The 18,566-nt window shown below is 40.5% G+C and overlaps 1 pseudogene across 1 annotated transcript in view; it reads right to left on the reverse strand.

Moving 5' to 3' along the window:
- Positions 1 to 13,688: 13,688 nt before the first annotated feature.
- LOC111644413 (uncharacterized) overlaps positions 13,689 to 18,566 on the reverse strand; it is a 17,458-nt pseudogene continuing 12,580 nt past the window's right edge. Inside the window, exons 10-14 of the transcript XR_015436225.1 lie at positions 17,751 to 18,564; positions 17,452 to 17,625; positions 16,609 to 16,782; positions 14,437 to 14,483; positions 13,689 to 14,242 (exon numbers count right to left, since the gene is read on the reverse strand). The product of XR_015436225.1 is annotated as an uncharacterized LOC111644413 (transcript). The remainder of the gene's footprint in view (positions 14,243 to 14,436; positions 14,484 to 16,608; positions 16,783 to 17,451; positions 17,626 to 17,750; positions 18,565 to 18,566) is intronic.

Consider the following 18,566-nt stretch of genomic DNA (forward strand, 5'->3'; position numbering starts at 1 on the left):
AGTACACTGGCCACCACTGACTGATAAAATATGTGCAGCATTTCACTGCAGACGTCAAAGGACCTGAGCTTCCGGAGGAAAAAGAGCCGGCTCTGCCCCTTCAGGTTGATGGCATCCGTGTTCAGGGACCAGTCCAGTTTACTGTTCAGGTGCACACGTAGGTATTTGTAGTGTGCACCACCTCAATGTCCTTCCCTTGAATGTTGACTGGCTGAATGCTGGGCCTAGACCTCTGAAAGTCCATGACCATCTCCTTGGTGTTGAGATTCACTCTGAACACAAGCCTGTTTGTGTACATATAAAGTAAGAATGTAACTTAAGACCATTGAAACACTGACTAAAAACCATAAAGGTTTTGAACACATTTTTGCCAATCCATATTGCAAATGTTGAGATATTTTATATATTTATATTATTAAATATTTGGCGCTTCTGCTGGTGCCAGATGAAACATTACGGTATGGAAGTCAGTTGGTTTTATCCTCTTGGGACAATAAAACTCTCTACTGTATGTAATAGCCACCAAATCAAAAAAGTTGCATCATAACACAATACATATCCGGGGCTGGCAGAGCACTACTATATCTACTACCAATTCATATGTTCCATGGAATCGATTAGTTTTGTATAGAAACAAGCATACCTGACAGATGTGCAATCACTGAAGTGCAATAAAGAACAGACACTCTTTGAACATATAAAGCTCTTTCAGGTGGTTTTAAGAAAATCTTTGCCAGGACACACAGCCTCTTTTACAGCTGCTCACTGGTTCTCCACCACTTCAGATTGGATCCAAGCTGCCCCCAGGTTATCAACATCAGCTGTACTGTATGTGTGCATTATCATTATTTCCTACAGTATATCAAAACAAACAAAAACAATGGCTGATTTGATGTCCACCAGAGGACTATCAGGATTTATAATCTAATAATAAAAATTAAATTATAATACATAACTTATAATACTTGCTATTACCACTCTGGCCTCATTTCTCTGTATGACAAGATGTGGGAATTCTCATTATTCTCTCACACTCCCTTTCCACATGAGTGAACACACACACACACACACACACACACACACACACACAAACTTTTCCAGCCCATAAGTGAAAGAGGGTCCCAGCTACTAATGGAAATTTGGAAATGTTGAAAATATTGGCCAATGTGTAACAGTTTCTTACTTGGTACGGTTTAGAGGAAAATAACATTAGGAAAGTATTAACTTAGATTTCGGTTTTTTAAGTCTTTGACTCATTAACACAACTCCCTAATAAATAAGCTGTTGCTTTTACATACTTTGCTTTTTGCTTTTTCATTTTACCTGAGTCTACATGTTATCCATGTTAATAAAAAATACTCTGCTTTGAATAAGAATCGGTTTCTTACATGTGTGTGTGTGTGTGTGTGTGTGTGTGTGTGTGTGTGTGCGTGTGTGGAACACATTGCGATGGTTGAACATGAACTTTGGAAGACTTGGTGAGGTTAATCAGGCTAAATTACATTTTCACAAGCTGGGCTGAGTTAAGGAGGATGTGTGGCTTTTCACTGGTTCTAGCTTAAGTTAAAAAAATAAAACTGAGACTAAGAGCTGTCAGGATGTGGATTTTTGTTACTCCTCAGATTCAAATACAACCAATTGCTATTAATTTGGCATAAGTGTCCTTGACTGAATTGGGTTTTGGGACTGAAGCCTATCCCAGCATGCACTGGACAGACTGATGGAAAATATCTGGAAATGTCATTAGTAATTATAAGGCACATTTAACATCTCACATACAGTATGTAGAACAGGAGATCCTTATTTGTTCCAACACTGCTGTTGACATGTTGCATCACTGTCAGAATGCAATCGACAACACAATTAAAATGTTTAATGGTCATTGTACATGATATTCATCAAAATGCTCACTTGTGTCAAACCTAGTTCATGAGGACAGATTCTCACTTATTTTCTTCACAGTCTGGCCCTTCTCCACATGTTAGGATCAGTTATCATTTAGCTTCTTACATTCTACAAGTTCATTTTAGCTCATTTCACACTGAATTAATTGTTTCAGTAGTTTATGATTAAGTCACATTATGTATGAAAATCCTAGCTGTCCAAAAAAACAAAACAAAGCCAGTCATCTTAAATTTTTTACCCTCCTGTCATAAAGTCAGCTGAAATAACAAAAGTCTAATTATGCCATTAATGTTCACTGAGGCTAATAATATCATGGCAGCATTCAGAGGAGTGGATACATTATTCATACAGCCATTATCCTCCAGTTTGACCCTCTCTGTGACAGACATGTGCAGTACAGCGGGGGGCTATCTTCCCCCGTATGTGTGTGTACACACACACACACACACACACACACACACACACACACAGGTAATTCAAAATGTATTTGAACTGCTTTAGTATGAGGTGGTGCAAAACAGCAAAAATGTGCTTATTCACAGAAACAGCCATGCATACATATATGTAAATACAAACACATGCATACATGCATACAAATTGTACACAGACACACACACACACACACTTGTGCTCTCTGTGTCTCAACAGACGTCAAGTGGGATGAAACCCAACTTGCTATCTATACACCCAGAAACACACACAGAAATACACTTCATAGATATGCTAAAGAAAGCAACAGAGCAATTTGGAAACACACACATGCAGAAACACACACACACACACACACACACACACACTTGTGCTCTCTGTGTCTCAACAGACGTCAAGCGGGATGAAACCCAACTTGCTATCTATACACCCAGAAACACACACAGAAATACACTTCATAGACATGCTAAAGAAAGCAACATAGCAGTTTGGAAACACACACACGCAGAAACACACACACACACACCAACAAAGCAGCACACAGGCACAGGGGCAACCAAGCTGAGAGAGCAGCCAATTAGCCTGACCATCTGCTATGAAGGCTAGTACCAGCGTTTGTGTGCGAGTGTGTATATGTGTATATGTGTGTGTGTGTGTGTGTGTGTGTGTGTGTGTGTGTGTGTGTGTGTGTGTGTGTGTGTGTGTGTGTGTGTTAGAACAATGCAACTGTCAAATGTCCAGCTAATCCTTCCTGCTAACAGGGTCACATATTGAATGACAAAAAAAGTAGAAATGGAGGAGAAGTAAAGACAGTAACAAAAAAGGTGGGTGGAGAAAAAGCACGGACGGATGACAGGAGTCAAGGAAGAAAGGGAAAAGAAGAGGAGGAGGGAGGGTCCGGCGGAAATGGAGGGCTGGTGAGACAGAGTTAACTTCCCAGGCACATTAGATGATGAGATTCATTAATTTTGACCTGCATTTTCGCCACTGAATTATGCAGATGACTAAATAGAGAGCCCGCGGCAGTGTACCATCTTCTGCAGCAGTAGCAGTTGGGGGTAGACAGTTTGTGTTTTCAAGGATTCCTGCTGTGATTGTAATGCAGTCTGTACCACCAGTGTGAGCAGCCCAATATAGTCCTGTTTTTCTGTATGTTTATTTATCATTAGAAAAAGTTATAGGAAGCAGTCATGGGCAGTGTTGTGCCAGTTCACACTTAAGAAGTAGTTCAAAATTCAGTTCATACAGATGAAAATGAACTAGTTCAAGTTCATTTTTTAAAAATTTTGAACTGTTCATCATAATAATAAACTTTATTTGTATAGCACCTTTAATACAAGAGATTCAAAGTGCTTTACAATAAAAAAAATTATATGCACTGAGTACTTCACATGAAAATAAATGTAGAATGAGACCTTATCACTGCACATTATTTTTTTTAAACATGAGACCATCTTTCTTTACAATTTACCACTTAAAGAGATATTGCACTGTAAACTTTTTTCTTGAAAAATGAAAATGAAATAATCCTTTTTTTTCTAATGAGTTGGTTTTCAGATAATATGATGCATTATTAATCACACAACCCTGAACTGTAGTAGTTTGTAGTCAGTATCCAGTGGTTTTATGTACCACTACCCTCTGAAGCCTACAACATCCAAAAGCTGTAATGCATTGGTAAGTAAGTAGTATTAGTATATGTGATTTGATAAAAGTGTTAGGAGGAACAGAACTATATCACAGAGTCAGAGTAGCTACACTGTGATGAGCAGACGGTGGTGAAATAAGACAGAAGAGAGAGGATGGATGGCGCTGAGGCATTATTACAACTAGACTTGGCAGAAGTGACAAGTTCATCTTAGATCAACATGGTGAGGAAATATGTGCACTTAACTTGACTCATATTTCAATAAGTGTTCAGGCAATTTGTTTTTGGCCGTCATTCCTCTCTGTAATAACTTTGCTGAGGTCTGACAACACCGAAACCTTTTTGATTGTCTTTTTTTTAGAGATGTTGCTAAGCTGCACTGAAAAATATTTAAACAACAAGTCAAATGGCCGTTTGATATGGAAGGTGTTGCTTGTAGTGACACACCAATGACTGTATATAAACCATGTGTCTCCACTTCCTCCCACTGTACAAATATTATGTCGAAACAGCTTGGTTACAAGCGCCGCCATCTTGTGCTGATGACATCATTTGGAGCCAGAGATTGCACGTTAGTGATCTGCTTGTACAGCTATGGCATCAAGGTCCCACCCATACACCCACCCAACCCAATAATGAGTCAATCATAGTTGATAATGCTGTTATACTCCCAATTTAAAGCATCAAATAAGTAATTAAAACAAAACCTATATAAAAGTGAACACTTGAACATAGTGATAAGAACTACCTAAAATTACAAAACCATCTCTGGGGAGAATTTATGTGACATCTACCTTAAAAAAAGAAAAGAAAAGAAAAGAAAAGAATGAAAACTGAGTCAGTTGGAGCTTTTGTATCCCATTTAAACGTAATACAGTATTGGTGTTGATTTGTTCCTGAAAAAGCAAATCGATTGAAACAAATTTCTTGAAATTGCAAATGGATGCCCCAATTAGAGAGTCAAATAAATTCCAATAACAAAGTGCAAATCATTCATTAGCAGTTTTTTTTCCCCTTTTCTCCTCGTGGCAAGTGCCAGCAGTGAAAGCTTACAAAATAACTAATTCAAATTTGGATTTTCTTGTTTAGAGATCAAATTACATTGTGAAATCCAATCTCAGCCCAGAACAATTTCTCTGTTTGACCGGGGTAAAACACAGCCCTGTGGAACAACCAATTTGGCTCTGTGTAATGAGTCATGTCCAAGTGCTTATTTGTTTGAATGAGGCTTAATTTAAATGCACAATAAGCACGCCCTTAAGAAAGGCATTGTTGTATGTGTTAGGGAGGGGTATGGAGGGTTTGGGGGGAGCAACAGAAGCAGAAAGTGAAAGTTATAATATTAAGGATTCAGTGTGAGAGCATTTAATTGGTCGCCATGATGAAAAGAGAGCTGGATTAAGGTGGTAATGAATGAGGCTCTTTGAGGCAGGATGGCTGCTGGGTAAAACCTGGTACTGTGAAAGCAGTTTGCGTTGCAGCAAATGGAAAATTGCAAAATCACACGACTACACATTTTTATAACAATCCTTAAATATTGATTTGTGGTATTTAAACAACTGACTGATTTAAAAAGAAAGACCAAAACCACTCCTCCTGTTTGTGTTAAAAAACATTTAAGAACTATAGTGCCCACCTGTTCAAGAGAAATTACTATATTTCATATTTCAATACAAATTAAATATTTATGACCTTTATTTAAAGATGTACATCTTCATTGGAATCTATTATATACGTATATCCTGTTGCATATTTTGGCTTGTCACATAGTGAGGCAGCAGAGATGCCAAATTACATCATATCTATTCTGCAGTACATTTTACAATTAGGGCCTGAGTGTCACAAAGAGTACCAAGAAACAGACCAAAACATTGTTAGTTTGGTCTTTTTGTGGGATAGATTGACTGTTGTTGTGTCTGTTGTCAAGCAAACTCATGGCTGACTTATCCTTTGATTTTACAGCCCTTTCAAAAAGTAAGACAAAATCCAAGCTAACACAGTCCAATGATGCTGTAGTTAGGATATGTGTCTTAAAACATTTTTACATAGCTCAATTATTCAGATATGGTGTTGCACAGAGGTGATCCCACAGGTTTCAAAGAAATCCTATTATCTTTACCAGTAAATGTGTTTCTATATTCTGTATTTCTATATATATATATATACTGGACTGTATATGGATGCCAACTGGGGGCTTAGAGCTACACCTCTTGTTACAGGCAGCCTACAGAGCTGCTCTGGTTTCCCAGCTGCTTGGGAACTGCAGGGAAGAGGAGGAGCACTTCAAATACACTGAGCCTCGCCTCCCTTACAGCAAATAAACTACTTTCATTACATTTATCATTATTAATAAAGGAGGCAGAGGAATAACTAAACATAAGGCACACTGAGCAGAGAAAGCAGGAAAGAGGGAGGGAGGGAGGGAGGGAGAGAATTCATCACTAACTGCTAAGCTAAAGAAGCTAGCAGATCATAATAGCATGTAAACAACAGAAACACCAGCAATGATGAAAATGAGATGTTATGCTTGCTGGAGCACAGCAATAAAAGCTCTGTTTAGAAATAAAGGGTTTCTGCACACTGACTGAAACAGTTACAGGAAGTGTTGAGTTAGTATAAACACATAATGCAGTAACTTTAACATAGCAAAACAGGAACGTCTGAAAAAGAGGCTTCGCACTAAAATACCGCTATGACCAATTATAGATATCAAACAGAGGGAGTTAAAGAATAAAAACCTGCCTCTAATAACAGTCTTTTATGTTCTAGAGTTGGAAGTAAATAAAGGCTAAACTATTGTGGATCCCAGACGGAGGCTGTGAGCTGTGTGAGAAACTAAACAACAAAGATATTCTGTCTCTTCCAACCTTCTCTCTGAGCGATCATATTACAGTAAATACAGCTGAAATAAAAATAAAATCTGGATTTGACCATAGGCTTTCGAGCCATATACAAGGTTTTGACAAAGCGTTATCATACATCTTCTAAGCAAAAGTCATCACGTTTCACATCTTGGCTCATGTTGTGTTAAATGAAGATTAATTCATATTTTGACAGCAGCAACAATTTAAAAATAGAAGTCACTGATGAAGATAAACTCATCTTATCTGACAGCAGTGACAATTTAGGTACAAACAACAAAAAATATTTAATAAGCAACAAGAAAGTTAGACTTTAACTACTGAAGACATACTAAAAATCTAGAGCAGCAGCTATCTGCAAAGTGGTTTCCCATGGGAAGTGTATTGTCAAGGGAGATATGTTTTCAACAGCAAACAGGAGGGTGTCTTCAGGATTGCCTTCTATTGCTTTTAATATATTCTTGTTTTTTTTTCCCGTAGTAATTCACAGTATTTGCTCCTATGTGCCTTCAGCAAAGACCTGTCACCACAACAACAGTATAATCTACAAGGGATAAAAAGTTTAGAATAAGCACTCGTCTCATTAAGTACCTAACAAAGATCTACAGCCCCAGCCAACCCAGTCCAACTTCTGTCACCGCCTCCACAGGGATCTCAAGTGGATTGTAAGCTCCTAGCAGCAGAACAGAACATTAATCCTGATGACTTCAGTGACTCTTGAGTCCCTGAAGGTCCATAGACACAATGTGACTTTGGGCTGTCCCAAAGGAAAGTTGGCTTTATAAGAGAAAGTGATGAAATCTTTGGTCAATAATCCAAAACAATGGTCCAAGAGTGCAGTGTGGGACTTTGCCAACCATAGGAAGCCTGTGTCAAAATTCTCTCAGTGCCAGAAACTTTAGCACAAACTTTAGGACCGATGTGACGGCTGCTGCATGATATGTCTGCAAACTAGCCAACTGGAGCGCAGGATGAAATGATGCAGGACACAGTGGCTGATGGAAAGCTGTAGGTGCAGGTTTGGAATAAATATAAAAGGTTAAAATTAATGAAAAAGCCAGTGGTCCTGCGAGAGCTTGCTTTGATGAATCTTCAAAATAAGAGCGCACAGATGGATGGTGCGAGTTGATGACATCTCTCAGCCAGTCCATCAGGCATCCATCATGCATCTGACATGCCTTAAAACAGATACTGTACTGTCTGACAAAGACTGTGGCCACTAGAGGAACAACATCAAACCACTTGGCCCCTTATGCCCAAAGCAAACTTATGATATCTCAGACTCTATAGACAGGCACTTCAGAGTAGTGTTAATTTCAATGTGATAAAAATATATTCGTCAACAACCTTTTTTACCCCATGGAGAACACAAGATGTTCACTAGATAAAATGTCTGTCTTTGAATAGCTGGGCTGCAAATTCCTCTTCCTGCAAGCCGAAATCATCTTCCCAGGTCCTTTATAGACTAGGAGTGTACCCATGAACGCACTGCCAACAGTGTGTTTGGCTATGTACTTGACAAATGTAGGAGCTCAGACAACACACTGTGACAGAAAAAGAACCTGATGGCAGTTGTGGAGTTTGGTCAGAAAAAAGGCAAATACACCATACCTGAGAGAAAAACTGGTTTGTGTAGTATTATCAGGAGAGTTCTGTAGCTATAAAATTACTGGGGAGAATACCTCAAACCTGGAGACACACGTCATGGCACACCACAGAGAAACTGGATCAAGTCAACCACTGAAAGAAGTTGCGTAATATTAGCATCTAACAGCAACAGCACATTGCTACATTACTTGCAGATGGGGGTTTAGCTGTGCTAAAGAGTCAGTAGCAAAATCGGCTAAGCTAGCTGACCTTTGTTAGTGTTAAACATGCTGTTGGACCCATTCACCCATTTCAATAGCTAGCTTGTAGTGTAGACCTTTATTATGAAGAAGAATCAAATCAAAGCTCAGAGATATATTATACTGTACATCTTAAACTTCCTATAGCTACTTCACAATAAAGCCCACCTGCTGATCAGCTAGACAAAAGGTTAAATGTTACAAAGTACATGCGTCAATTATGTACATTGTCAAATTAATTTCATGCTTCAGAGACACATGCCGGTCTGTCAAAAAAAGACCTGCCAGATAGCAGAGCATGACAGACCCGGTGGGCACACATGCTGAGTAGAGAGGCCGTGGATTGACTGAGTGGACTGTGGATGACTGACTGTGGATTGAGCCATGATGGAACCGGGACACAACACAGTCACTTGCTGTGGATGTTGCCTGCTACACACTGCATAGTTCAAACACACACAGCCACCAAATGTTGTTGACACTCTGCTCAGGAGATGCTGCAGCAGCAGTTGTTTAGTTGTTTGGCGTGGTATGTTTGTTGTATGTGTATTTGAACAGCCACCTTGTAGTGTAGACCTTTTTTACTGAAGAAAAATAGACCGTTAACCTGTGTGTTACATAGGACATTTAAAGATAAAAGCCTAAATAAAAGTCATTTAACAAATATTTTTCATATAATTATGGCTCAGTAAATGAATACACAACTGGGAAATACATATAATGATGTAGATTATAGATAGATATATGGATAGATAGATGTATTTTACTTTATTTGTCTGATTTATTCTGTTTTAGGTATTTTAAGCCTTCTACACACTGCAAAGAGTGGATTGTATACACAGGTAGGGTTATAAACTTGAAACAAACCAAACTGTTAATGATAAAGAAAACACAACACTCTCATAAATCTTCTCCACATATATTATATATATTCTATGTTATTTTCCTTAAAGAGGTTTCATTGAAATTAGTGACCTTTGACTTGAAATGCTTCGCAAATTGGTCTCTCCTGGAAAGCAAACTGTACGTGCAGCCTGAGCCAGAACCTTATCTGTAGTGAAAGCCCCTGTAAACCACAGCAGTCCATCACACCAGAGAGAGAGAGATGGAGGGCGGGGGGAATAAAGGAGGAGAGAGAAGAAGAAAGATTATTTTAAAGGAAAGACTGTGCCAGAGAAAATGGAGGGGGACAAAAAAGTAGAAGATGAAAGCTAAAGACATTAGGAAAAGAGTGAGAAGGTGGCAGACAACATAGCTTTACTATGACTAATATATATGTAACTGTGACTTTTCTGCAAAGTGCAACACCCCCTCCTGCTCTACCCACCATCATCCACCTATTCCATCTTTCCCTGATTGACGCTTTTCTGTCTAAGCTTTGACATTCAAGCTCTTCATTCTCCCCCCTCCCTGCCATCCATCCATAACTCCATCCCATCCATTCCTTCCTCTGTCTTTTCCTCCTTTCCCCTTGCACAACAATCCCCTCATGTCCATCATCACCAAACACTGAGTGCAATGTGGGGAAAGGTGAGGCAAAGTCCATCTATCCCTTCGTCTAATCATCCAGCCTTCCCTCTATTCCCATGACAAAACACTGTTTACTAGTAATATGCCAAGTTTGGTACCATATGTATGTCTTCCTCTATCTAATCCTGACTGTGAGTATCAAAGTGGGAAAGGCCAGGGTGATGTGCTTTTGTTAGAAACAGAGAGTAAAAGAGAAGAGGGTAATGATGTCTCCAAAAATGTCTGAAACCACAGATTAAAACATGGAAGGATGTAGGGAAAGAAGTAGAAGATGGGGACGAGGTTTAGGATCCAGGACATGATGGACAACCTGAAAGAAGAGTGGAGGGGTATTACATCTTGTTCACACTTGCTGCAGTGTGTTCGACTGTTTCAATCATAGTGCAACAGTGCCACCAAGTGTCTCAAAGTGGTTTAACATGATTCTTTTTTTTTTCCCCCCTGTAAAATTAGGTTTCTAGCTAGAGAAGAAGTCAACACCGTTGCCTGAATTTGATATCAAATATCCTTAACTTCAACAAATCCTGGAAGTAATGTTTGAATAGTTTCAATGTCTAATGATAGATTACTGAGTCTGATTTATTTCCTAAATGTTGTATGTAATATGTACCAGGACATTTAAATTCCAGCTGTAGACTACTAAATTTGACACACCCTATTTGTCACAAGGTACTTGATTAGATCATTGAAGGTCTTGGTTCAAAACTATTAAGTTAATAAGGTTCAAATATTAATATGATATGAATGAAAGTTTAACTAGAAGAACGTGACTTCTGAAATTGAACTGATCTGCTAGAGAGAAACTATAAAAACACTCAAGCCACTGTACAGTGGTGTTACAGAGTGGAGGTTCCTTGATTGAGTTGATACCAGAGCACTTTAACCAGACAACAGACATATTTCATTTTGAGGTGCAATCAAGTTACTTACTGAATATATGCAACAGCTAATATAATCAGCTGACATGCCTCAGACAATGGTTGTTCATTATAACTGTCAAAAGCGACGCTCAGCGGCAGCTACAACTGAAGTTGCTACCTGAATGTTTTGCTCTTTGCTAACAGTAAACGTGATATAATATTCCCTGTTTGGGAACCAATGAGAAATCAGAAAAAGTTAAAGACATCAGGCGAACAAGACTGAGAAAGCTCATCACACAGTCTGTTGTAATGTCAGTAGACTTTAAACTTCATTGAATCCACTGAGGAATAAAACCCATGACCTCAAAACTTTGGACAAGTCTTCCATCAGCTTGAGAGAAACAAAAACAAGTTATTTTCTTGGAGAATTTCAGTCTTTCGCCTGGACATTGGCTCTCAAAATTACAGTGCATCCGGAAAGTATTCACACCCCTTCACTTTCCCCACATTTTGTTAAGTTACAGCTTTATTCCAAAATGGATTAAATTCCTTCCCCCTCCCCATCAATCTACACACAATACCCCATAATGACAATGCAAAGAGTTTTAGAAATTTTTGCAAATTTATTAAAAATAAAAAACTGGAATATAGCATGTACATAAGTATTCACACCCTTTACTCAGTACTTTGTTGAGGCACCCTTGGCAGCGACTACAGACTCAAGTCTTCTTGGGTATGAAGCTACAAGCTTGGCACACCTGTATTTGGGGTATTTCTCCCATTCTTCTCTACAGATCCTCTCAAGCTCTGTCAGGTTAGATGGGGAGCGTCGCTACACAGCTATTTTCAGGTCTTTCCAGAGATGTTCAATCGGGTTCAAGTCTGGGTTCTGGCCGGGCCACTCAAGGACATTCAGACTTTTTCCAAAGCCACTCCTTCGTTGTCTTGGCTGGGTGCTTAGGGTCGTTGTCCTGTTGGAAGGTAAACCTTTGCCCCAGTCTGAGGTCCTGAGCGCTCTGGAGCAGGTTCTCATCAAGGAGATCTCTGTACTTCGCGCCGTTCATCTTTCCCTCGATCCTGACTAGTCTCCCAGTTCATGCTGCTGAAAAACATCCCCACAGCATGATGCTGCCACCACCATGCTTCACCGTAGGGTTGGTATTAGCCAGGTTATGAGAGGTGCCTGGTTTCCTCCATACGTGACGCATGACATTCAGGCCAAAGAGTTCAATCTTGGTTTCATCAGATCAGAGAACCTTCTGGCAAATTCCAAGCGGGCTGTCATGTGCTTTTTACTGAGTAGAGGCTTCCGTCTGGCCACTCTATCATAAAGGCTTGATTGGTGGAGTGCGGCAGAGATGGTTGTCCTTCTGGAAGGTTCTCCCATCTCCACAGAGGAACGCTGGAGGTGACCAAGGCCCTTCTCCCCCATTTGCTCAGTTTGGCTGGGCGGCCAGCTCTAGTGGTTCCAAACTTCTTCCATTTACAGATGATGGAGACCACTGTGCTCTCAGGGACCTTCAATGCTGCAGAATTTTTTTCGTACCCTTCCCCAGATCTGTGCCTCAATACAATCCTGTCTTAGAGGCCTACAGACAATTCCTTTGACTTCATAGCTTGGTTTCTGCTCTGAAATGCACTGTCAACAGTGGGACCTTATATAGACAGGTGTGTGCCTTTCCAAATCATGTCCAATCAATTGAATTTACTACAGGTGTACTCCAATCAAGTTGTAGAAACATCTCAAGGATGATCAGTGGAAACAGGATGCACCTGAGCTCACTTTTGAGTGTCATAGCAAAAGGAGTGAACACTTATGTACATGCGATATTTCAGTTTTTTATTCTTAATAAATTTGCAAGAATTTCTAAAAAACCTTTTCCATTTTGTCATTATGGGGTATTGTGTGTAGATTGATGAGAAAAAAAAGGAATTTAATCCATTTTGGAATAAGGCTGTAACATAACAAAATGTGGGGGAAGTGAAGGGGTGGGAATACTTTCCGGATCCACTGTGAGTCTCTGTCCCAGGATTGAACTAATAACCTCAAAACGTCTAGAGAGTCATCAACTACAATGAGCCTCTTGACAAAGACATTGTAAACCTAATTTTGTTATAACGTTTCAGTCTTTGCTCTGGACATAAACCTGACTGTTTGACAGGTTTATCTTTTGTGAAACACTGAGATCCTAAAGACCATTTTCATTGACTGTCTAGTCTTTTCTCAGACCTTTCAAACAAACTTTGGCAGTACTTCCTAAGTATTTCCTTGTCCTAAGATTCAGAGGAAGACCAAACACTGATATTCTTCATGATGCTTTTATTATGAAATGACAAGATAATGAGATTCATCATCTTAAAAAAAAGTAGTCAACAAGAGAGTCAAAACAAAACATTCAGTCAAATCCTTTTTATCCTGTAATAATTGTAGCTTCTGTCTTTGAAGGACTGGAAGAGGACTAGATTTACAATGAAGAGGAGTTTAAAAAATAAACTGACTTAATACATTAATCTGAAAATGTGTGTGGGTGAAAGAGACAGACTTGTACAGACTGAACTATCTGTTCAACAATGACAAAGTTTCTCTAACAGAAGAAGACTCTCTATGCTACACTGAACACAGAGAGACTGAGGAACCAGACCACCAGAACCTAAACCCAGGATACAGAGGTTCAGTGAATGTGGTGTTGAGGGTGTGGAGGTGGATCAGTGTGTCAGAGGAGACTCTGTAGAAGGACAGAGTGCCAGCAGGAAAGTCCAAATACACTGCTACTCTGTTAGAGATGGAGGGGCAGGAAGAGGAGGAAGGGGAATAAGAGGAGATGGATCTTTGTGTGTTATTGTGCCAGTAAAAGTAACCACCATCAGAGCATCTCAGACTCCATGACTTATCACTCATTCCAAACACACAGTCTTTACTGTTTCCTTTCCTGCTAATTCCTCTGTAGCTCAATGATATATGAACCAATCCTTTCCACTCAACCTCCCAGTAACAGCGGCCAGTCAGACCAGTTCTACACAGCAGCTGAGGCCACCGGTCAAATCTGTCTGGATGATCAGGGTATGACTGCTCCTCCTCCACCCATGTCACTGACCTGTTGTTGTCAGACAGTTTGAGGTTTGTGTTCACTGTGTTTGTGTCAAGTGTGAGTTCACAGGAATCTGATGGAGAGAACAACGCAGCTGAAGTTATTAATCTATCATTGCTTCATTTATTTTATTTATTATTTATTATTATATTTATTGACAGGTTGATGATGACCCATGATGTCAGTGATCTGAATGAGTGATGTGATAGTTAAAAATGGTTGAATGTGCTGCTTTGTTTTCATGAATCATATTAAAGACACACTTACACTTCCTCAGACCTGGTCTCAACCATCGGATTCCAGCAGGCTCCACCCTGAAAGAAAGGGTACAACCATAAGTTCATTTTGACAAACACACTTAAATCTCAAATCTCAGAATCTCAAAAGTCCTGTGCTGCAGGTGTCAGGTTCAAGCACAGTTTTAACTAATTATTATACTAGACAATCTAGACAAGACAGACAATTAGGCAATCGTCCAGAACCTCTTTTCCAGCACCCTGAAATAGGCTTTCCCCCAGGAGGCTGAGCAGCGACATTGAAGAGTGGTGTCAACCAAGCCAGATACAATGTCCAGAGCCTTCTGTATCTCAGGGCGAATGTCATCTACTCTAGCCGCCTTGCTGCTGTGGAGCTTCTTGATTACCTTAGTGAACTCTGCCATGGATATGTGCAAGGCTTTCCCTTGATCTCCAGACTCTGTCTCCTCCTGGGAAGACATTTTAGTTGGGTTTAGGAGTTCCTTAAAGTGCCCATTCCACTTGCAGTGGTTGGCAGTTGTCCCACCTGGTGAATACAGCCTGGACTAAGCCCTGCTTCCACTTCCTGACCACCACCTTCAGCATTGACTGGGGTGGTTTGCAGCCAAGTGTGGAACAGTTTGGATGAGGGTCAGCACCTCCAAGTCTGAGGCCATGGTTCTCCACCAGAAAACAGTGGATAGTTCTCTTCAGGTTGGGATGGAGGTTTGGCCCCAAGAAAAGGAGTTTAAGTATCTTGGGGTCTTGCTCAAGAGTGAAGGTAGGATGGAGTGGGAGATTGACAGGTGGATCAGTGTGGCATCAGCAGTAAAATGGGCATTGTACCGGACCGTTGTAATGAAGAGGGAGCTGAACTGGAAGGTGGTCAGGAGCTCTGGGTAGTGATTATGCATGCATGTGGCTGAAATGAGTCTCCTCTGCAGGGTGGCTGGCGTCAGCCTTAGAGATAGGGTACGGAGTGCTAACATCTGGAGGGAGCTTGGAGTAGAGCAGCTGCTCCTTTGCGTTGTAAGGAGCTAGTTCAGTCATCTGGTCAGGATGCGTCCTGGGAGCTTTCTATTGGAAGTCTTCCAGGCATGTCCAACTGGTAGGAGGCCTTGGGGTAGACCCAGAACGCAGTGGAGAGATTATTTATCACATCTGTCCCCCAGGAGGAGCTGGAATGTTGCAGGAGTGAGGAACGTCTGGACTACTTTGATTGACCTGCTGCCACAGCAACGCAACCTTGGATAAGCTGAAGAAAATGGATGGATGGAGGAATGGGTGGATGGATGGATGTATGGATAATAAATGTTTTTGTACTGAACTAGGCTAAATATATTATGAATCTAAGTCTGCACAGAGATTGAACTAATCTAATCCAGGGTCAGAGGGCAGAAAAATATATTCACAGCTACTTTAACATGCAGAGATTTGTACATGTTTTTTCATTTAATGTACTCCTTGGAGACCACCTACACATTTCCTTTTCATGTTCAACAAATGTTTATGTTGTGAAACAAAAGACTTACACTCATCTTTTTTAAACACGGCTCTGTATATGTTTTTTATATAGTTTGTATATAGTTTTTTGTTGTTTGCCTGGCACTCCTTCTGTCTTCTCCTGTAGGAGTGAAGCACCTGATTCTGATTAACATCCAGACAGAAAAGGGGGGACCTGAGAAGAAGAGAGGAGAGCTGACCTCACTTGCTACACTGTGTCTGCAAACTTCTTGACTCTTCTCCCCAAGTAGTTCTTTGTTTCCCAGCCTGAGTGTTGGTTTTTGGGTTGTTGTTTTAGTTTCTTATTTTATTTTCTGGGTTGGAGATCACCAGTAGTCCAGTTATTGTTTTTTTGTTTTGGTTGAGTTAGTTTTCCTTAGGCAGTCTAGGGGGGAGACTCACAGCCCGTTGCGTGGCCCCTGTTGTTCTTTTGCGCTGGGATCTTCAACCCTCTTTCGTTTTTCTTAAGTATTTTTCGTAGGGTTTGCTTTGTTTAAAATTTCTATGATTATTTCTTTCTTGGCATCTCATTTGTGTTGCCGTCCTTTATATGCTCCATTTTCCAGTTGAGCCTCTGGTTTGGTTATGGAGGCCATAACAATCATTAACTAAAAAGACAGAGGCAGAATTTTCTCTCATTCATATTATTCAGTCAACCCCTAACAGACAATGTCTGCGGCTGCGGGAGGCCTCTCCATACCTGAGAGTGTCCAGTCTTGAGTATGGATCCTCAAGTCCAGCAGACAACAGCTTCACTCCTGAGTCTCCTGGATGATTGTATCTCAGGTCCAGCTCTCTCAGGTGGGAGGGGTTAGAGCTCAGAGCTGAAGCCAGAGAAGCACAGCCTTCCTCTGTGACCAGACAGCCTGACAGCCTGCAGAACAAAACAAAACAACAGTCTATAGTCATGGTGGTAGCTCTATGAAATTGGACCTAGACAAAGTGGTGCTTGGAGCTAAAACATTAACATGTTAACATGGATATGTGAAAATTCCACCAAAAAAAAAAAAAGAGGGTGTCACTGTTGCTAGCTAGTTGGGAGGGATCCAGCCCCTGTAGACCTGATTAGGAAACCCCGCCTACTAACTGAATGGCAAATATTGTCAGGATGTGTCTTTCTCCTTTTTCCCTCAGCGGATGGTGAATGTTCACTGTGTTGCTGTACATGAATGTCTACCCAGCTGGTCAATTATGTATACAAATATATATTTCTTGTTTCAGTTCAGTTGTATGGAAGTGTATTGCTGCTATGCCACACAAATTAAAAGGGGTCAGTATCACGTTATAATGTGAAAAGTTAATTGTTATAACAATATATTTATATTGCAGTGTCACAAAAATCATGTCACATATCAGTGGTCTTCTCTCTGTTGTACTACAACTCGTAGTTTGGAAAAATTTGTTTATTCATGATTTTTTGGTAAATGTCCTCTGACAAAACATGAGCAGATACAACCCTACACAGGTTAGCAACAACAGCTGTTCCACTAATGTAAATCGGATTTTAAATGGTCATCAGTTGAACAGGTTGATGACTGCTGACCTGAGAGTTTTCAGTGAACAGTGATGACTCTCCAGTCCAGCAGAAAGCAGCTTCACTCCTGAATCGTTTAGGTTGTTGTTACTCATGTCCAGCTCTCTCAGACTAGAGGACTCTGAGCTGAGAACTGAGGACAGAGCTTCACAGCTTCTCTCTGAGAGGTTACAGCCACTCAACCTGGAGAGAAAATAAAACAAGAAAAAGAAAAAGAAACCATGAGTTATTTATTTGTCTTCTGTTGAAAAGATAGTTATGTCTTCATTTAATTATCAACAAATCCAGCTATCTATAGCTATACATACAGAGCTGTCTTGGATGTTCTGATCACTGGCAGCAGCCTCAGAAGAGCCTCCTCTGAAGCAGAGTATTTCTTCAGGTCAAACACATCAAGATCTTTTTCTGATGACAGTAAGATGAAGACCAGAGCTGACAACTGAGCAGGAGACAGTTTTTCTGAGGAGAGACTTCCTGAACTCAGGTACTGTTGGATCTGCTCCACTAGAGAATGGTCATTCAGTTCATTCAGACAGTGGAACAGGTTGATGGTTTTCTCTGCAGAGGAAGTCTCTTTGATCTTCTTCTTGATGTAGAAGACTGTTTCCTGATTGGTCAGTGAACCACTTCCTGTCTGTGTCAACAGGCCTTGTAGGAGTGTCTGGTTGGTCTGAAGTGAAAGACCCAGGAGGAAACGGAGGAACAAGTCCAGGTGTCCATTTGGACTCTGTAAGGCCTCTTCCACAGCGCTTTGGTAGAAGTTTGTCTCTGCGGATTTGTCTTGTTTTGTTTCAGACGTCTGAGAGGTTGTTTGTTCTTCCGATAGCAGATTGACTCCAGAGTTGATGAATGTCAGATGGACATGAAGAGCAGCCAGAAACTCCTGAACGCTCAGGTGGACGAAGCAGAACACCTTCTCCTGGTACAGCCCTCTCTCCTCTTTAAAGATCTGTGTGAACACTCCTGAGTACACTGAGGCTGCTCTGATATCAATGCCACACTCTGTCAGGTCTGATTCATAGAAAATCAGGTTTCCTTTCTGCAGCTGCTCAAAAGCCAGTTTTCCCAGAGACTCAATCATCTCCCTGTTCTTTTTACTCCAGTGTGGATCTGTCTCAGTTCCT

This window comes from Seriola lalandi, unplaced genomic scaffold (assembly GCF_002814215.2).
Source record: "Seriola lalandi dorsalis isolate HSWRI2012SDOR001 ecotype SW California unplaced genomic scaffold, Sedor1 jcf7180002054933, whole genome shotgun sequence".
NCBI classification, from domain to species: domain Eukaryota; kingdom Metazoa; phylum Chordata; class Actinopteri; order Carangiformes; family Carangidae; genus Seriola; species Seriola lalandi.